This window comes from Apium graveolens, chromosome 8 (genome assembly GCF_009905375.1).
Source record: "Apium graveolens cultivar Ventura chromosome 8, ASM990537v1, whole genome shotgun sequence".
Taxonomy (NCBI): domain Eukaryota; kingdom Viridiplantae; phylum Streptophyta; class Magnoliopsida; order Apiales; family Apiaceae; genus Apium; species Apium graveolens.
The window spans coordinates 118,282,334-118,288,333 of NC_133654.1; positions in this window are offsets into that span (position 1 = coordinate 118,282,334).

Consider the following 6,000-nt stretch of genomic DNA (forward strand, 5'->3'; position numbering starts at 1 on the left):
GAGAAATGCGATGATAATGAATTGAATGAATTTCAGGGATTGGTGTCGGTGTATACCCATCTGCAATTAGCAGACTTGAGTTTTTTAGAGATGCATGATTGTAAGGGGTTTGACCTCCCCTTTCCTTATTTTTCACTTCGTCTTTCTCTTCTCTCCCTTTTTCTTTTATTTAACAAGTGTTCTGACTTTTTCTTCTCTTCTCTCTTTTTTTATTTAGTGGCTGGTGAATCTTTGCGGAAGATTTTGGATAGTGGGATAAGCAAAGAGATGGATAAAGCCATGATGTTGTTGCTTCAACGCGCTTTGAGGAAGAGTGTCGATGGGATGCAAGCCGGATCTTCGAGGGGTGGGCCGTCTCAGCTGGGCATTCTGTTTCTATCGAACTTATAGATGAGCAAGGTAACAAAGTGGTGGATGATGCCGAGAAGGTCGTTCCTGATCCTGTGATTGCCGACGTGAACCCTTGCAAGAGGAACCGTCGTGAGATAGAAGAAGAAAACATTGGGGGAGATGATGTTGTTGAGAATGTTACTGTAGGTGGTGGAATCAACAAGACTATAACGTTTATTGGGAGTCGAGCCTTGATGACCAACACAATTGACCCTCGATCGAGGAAGGAGGTGGTGAGGGCGGAGATCCAGCCATCGGAACGTTGGACCGGAGGTTCGACTGTGCCTCTACGAGTTTTTAAGTTATTTCAGCTTCCTCAAGACTCTGTCGCCTATACCGGTCGTCGTCGTGATGAGCTTGCTGATAGATGCAAGGGTCGAATTGGTCGGGTATGTATTTTGTACAGCAGTTTGTATTTTGGTTTAGTCTATCAATCTGATGATGTGAGTGAGGTTCGAAGCAAGTTGGAGGCCGAGGTGTCGGCGTTGAAGGGAGAGAAAAAGAGGCTAGGATCTAGCTGTCTGGATTTGGAGAAGAAAGTGAGTGACTTGTCATCGACAAACACAACCCTGTTGAAGCGTGTTACGGAGTTGGAATCGCTGGAGAAATCATCAAACCAGAAGATATTTGAGCTCGAGGGTAGACTTCGAGATGTTGCATCGGAACGTGACGAGATGAGGGTTAAGTGCGAGGGTTTAGGTTGACAAGTTGATGGAATGGATCAGTCCTATCAGTTGATTGTGAAAGAAAATGCTACTCTTAAGGCTGAAGTTGAGAAGGCTGTGGAGGATATCGTTAATGCTCTTGGGGATGGCTATGGGCGGTGTGTTGCCCGTATGAACAATGCAGGATTCGACACGTCAGGACATTCTTTCGAGGACTATATTCGTGATCTTGCTGCCTCGCGACCTGATGATCCAGCTGGAGGTTCTTGAAGGCGGGGAATGCCCCGTGAGTGATGTATCTTTAAGTTTATTCTCAAAGACTCGTGTTTCCTTTTTGCTGCTGGCTACTTGTATTCTCTATGTTTTATTTAAACCCTACAACGATCTGGTTTTCTTTGGGATTTTTTCTTGAAGTATTTTGTGTGGTAGATGAACGATATTGTTTAAAAAACATCTGTATTTATGCTTTTTGTTCTTCGCTATCGCGTTAGTTTCCCATTTTTTGTTTTTTCGTATATCTGTTTTGAAATCGTTAAGAATGTGTTTAACAACTTCTATGTCGTCTAGTGTGCATCCCTGAGAGAATTATGTTGTATTGTTTGCTTTGTGTAAATAAGCTCTTGGGAAGTTAAAATTGTTATAATTTGAAGTCCCTCGATGTGGGTTAGCTCTTAGCATGTCGACTGTCGTTGTTCGTCTTCTTAAAAGTACAAGCAAGATATCAAAATAACTTAAAGCCTTCGTAATTTAAATTCCCTCGATGAGGATCTCATAACGACCCTCATTGCATCGAGGGTTGATTTTTGGTAAGTCCTTGGGGCTTTGAACTTTTAATCATTACATAGAGCATTAATCACTGATAAATTTTTTTGAGGTGGATACCATTCCAGGCATTTTTAATTGGTTGACCGTCGAGGTATGAGAGCTCGTAGGTTCCTATGCTGACGACCTTCGACACCTTGTACGGGCCTTCCCATGTTGACTTGAATTTTCCTGAGATCGTCGGCTGCGACGCGACGGAGTCTCGAAGGACAAGGTCTCCCACCTCAAATCGCCTATTTTTAACTTTCTTGTTGAAGTACCTTGCCGTCTTCTCCTGTTGAGCGATTATGCGAAGCCTAGATTCCTCTCTTGTTTCTTCAAGCAAGTCATTGTGGAAACATGATCCTTCAGCTGCGAGAGAGGGATCAAAGACCTCGATCCTAGGGGAAATCAAGCTAATCTCGACAGGCAAAACAGCATCGACACCGTACGCGAGGCGGAAAGGGGTTTCTCCTGTTGCACTTCGAGGAGTTGTTCTGTAGGACCACAACACATTTGGCAGTTTGTCAACCCAGCAGCGGGGGATCTCTTCAATTCTCTTCTTTAACCCTTGTAGGATGGTTCTATTTGTTACCTCTGCTAGTCCATTGGCTTGTGGATATGCCACTGATGCCTTGATGTGTTGGATTTTTAGTTCCTCTAAAGTTTTCTCAAATTGAGCCCCCACAAACTGTGTTCCATTATCTGAAACTAGGATTCGCGGAACTCCAAAGCGGAATACCACATATTCCATAAAGAATTCAATCATTTCTTTCTCTCTGATCTTTGAAAGTGGTTTCGCCTTGACCCATTTCGTAGCGTAATCCACCGCTACCACTATGTATTGGCACTGGTTCTTAGATTTTGGAAAGGGTCCTACGATATCGATGCCCCATTAGAAGAAAGGGCAAGGTGCGAGGACAGAATTGAGATTGGTCGTGGGTCGGTGATCCACGTTCCCATGTAGCTGGCATGCTTGGCATTTTCTGACATATTCTTCGCAGTCTTTCCGAATTGTGGGCCAATATAAACCTTGCCTGATTATTTTGAGGGCCAAGTTCTTTCCTCCGAGATGGTCTCCACAGATTCCTGTGTGAACCTCGATCATCGCTAACTGGGCTTCTTCTAACATCAGACATCGGAGTAATGGTTCAGATAGGGCACGTCGGTACAGCGACGAACCAATTACGCAGTAATTTCTTGCCTTGAACATAAGTGAGCGCGCTTCGCGTTTCTCGCTCGGGAGTTTGTTGTCGATAATGTACTCGAGAAACGGTTTTCACCAGTCAGAGTTATTCTGGATTTGGTTGATAGAAAGCTCATCGATGGCGGGGGTAACTAAGACATTGACGTACACTGGATTGGGATTGATTGAAAGACTCGAGGAGGCTAACTTGGCCAAATGATCAGCCCATTGGTTCTCTTCTCTGTCGACATTGGAAAGTTTCCATGAGGAGAATTTCTTGAGTAGTTCTTGTGATTTTGCCAGGTATTGAGCCATTTTCTCACTATGTGCCTTGAATTCCCCGCTTATTTTCTTGGAGACTAACTGAGAATCTCCAAATATGTCAATATTTTCAGCTTCAAGATCCATAGCCAGCTTTAAGCCTGCGATGAGTGCCTCGTACTCGGCGACATTGTTTGTTGCCAAAAATTCAAACTTTATAGCTTGCTGGATTTTGAATCCCCCCGGACTTATTAAAATAATTCCTGCTCCTGCGGAGTCAGCCATCGAGGATCCGTCGATAAATAGCAACCATGGTCTTAAGTGATTTTCGTCGAAACTTTGGGCTTTGGCCTGAAACCGACACTCAGCAACAAAGTCTGAAAGAACCTGGGCCTTTATCGCCGTTCGAGGATTATACTCAATATAGAACTGACTTAACTCTATCGTCCATGCGGCAAGTCTACCCGTCATGTCGGGTTTGTGTAGAATCCTCTTCAGGGGTTGATTTGTAAGCACATACATCTCCCTTCCCTGGAAATAATGTCTAAGCTTTCTGCTTGCGACAACTAAGGCATAGACCAATTTTTCTACTTGCGGGTATCTGACTTCGGCATCTCGAAGAGAGTGGCTAATGTAATACACTGGGATTTCTTTTCCTTCATTGACTTGAATCAGTACGGCCGCGACCGTTTCATCGGATGCAGAGAGGTATACTTTCAGAGGCTCATTTGGCAAGGGTCGAGTGAGGATGGGAGGATTTGTAAGGAATGCCTTCAGCTCGGAGAAATTTCTCTCACACTCCTCGTTCCACTCAAAGTGTGATGATTTGGAAGCTGCCTTTATTGCTGAGAAAAAGGGGAGGCATCTTTTTGACGATTGGGGGATAAACCTCCGAAGTGCGGCGATGCAACCGGTTAACTTTTGCAAATCTTTTACTGATTTTGGATTTTCCATTTCTAAGATAGCTTTTGTTTGGGATGGATCTGCCTCAATACCTCTTTGTGTAACCAGAAACCCGAGGAATTTTCCGGCAGTAAGACCGAACGAGCATTTAGCTGGGTTTAAGCGCATGTTGTTTTTTCTCACGTTTTCAAATGTTTCGCAGAGGTCTATGACATGGTCAGAGGCAACCTTCGACTTCGTGATCATGTCGTCGACATATATCAGCATGTTTCTCCCAATTTGTGTGCCGAATATTTTATCCATCGTTTGTTGAAAAGTAGCTCCAGCGTTGATTAAACCAAAAGGCATCACTCGATATCCGAAGACTCTCCGGTGTGTGATGAATGCGGTTTGCTGCCAGTCTTGCGAGTCCATTTTAATCTGATTGTACCCCGAAAAGGCATCCATGAAAGAGAGAAGTTCGTTTCCCGCTGTTGCATCAATAAGTTGATCGATGTTCGTGTTGGATTTTTAACGCAACGGGGGCATGGTAAAACACTTTTACACATACAAAATCCAAATAAAAGCATATAAATCGTGAATAAAAATTCGAGGGATCGAATCTAACCTTTTAAAATAATTCGGAGACAACGATCAGAGATCCTTAGCAGTTGCTCCTCAAGTGTGAAGCACTCCACCGGTATCCACCAAGAAAACGATGTTAAGGAGGAGGAAGAAGGTGGAGAGAATTGGGTTTTCCAAACTTTTTGGGTTTTCGGGTTTGATGTGGGTTGGAATAAAATTAGGGTCTATAATTCGGGTAGAGGAAATTAGTTGCCTTAGAAAAATTTATCCTTCTTTGTTGCCCCCAATCTGGGTCTGGTGTTGTAGAGACCAATCCGGATTGAAGTAAGAGAAATTTGTTGACTTTAGAAAAATTTCTGCTTTTTTGTTGCCCCCCAATCCGGGTCTGGTGTAGTAGAGACCGATTCGGATTAAAGTAGAGGAAATTGGTTGCCTTAGAAAAATATCTACTTCTTTGTTGCCCCCCAATCCGAGTCTAGTGTAGTAGAGACTAATCTGGATTAAGGTAGAGGAAATTGGTTTGCCTTAGAAAATTTTTTGCTTCTTGAGGATACGAATCCGGATTGCCAAGGATCTGGGTAGGGGTCACTGATCCGGGTTGAAGGCTTTGGATTCTGAAAAATGTGGAATCTGTAACGTTTTTTCAGCTTTTCCCCCCATAATTTTAAATTGTTGGCAGTTACTTTTCTTGAAAATCACTCCATAATGATTATGGGGTTTAATGTGCTTTTATGTATATATATATATATATATGTATATATATATTTTATTTTTTGTAACTGCTCCCTGGGCCAATCGCACCTTGCCAGGTGGCAGGGGTGGTTCACCTCCTCACACCTATAAAAGGCTGTCTCCTTCACTTTTTTAATTTTTATTCTCACAAATAGAAAAATCCCAGCAGTCTCTCCCTCTCCTCTCGCTCAGATTCTTCGAAGCTTTTTCCGTGGTTTGAAGGCTTAGATCCTGTTCCCTGTTTTCGCTGGTCTTCGGGCTTCTACCGTGCTCCAAAATCTGTAAGTTTTCTTCTCCCTTTCTTCAGTTTTTGTTCTCGATTTATCGCACTTTTCTCCAAGTTTTTGCATGCTTCAATTTGGTAGTGGGTGTTGATGTTTTTTGGTTCGTTTTCATGTTGAGTTGTTGTGTTTCGTGGTTTGGCTTTGCATCTCGTTTAGATCTATAGGTTTTTTGGTTATTTTAGGTTTAATTTTGTTCCAGTTTTGCTATTTTCTG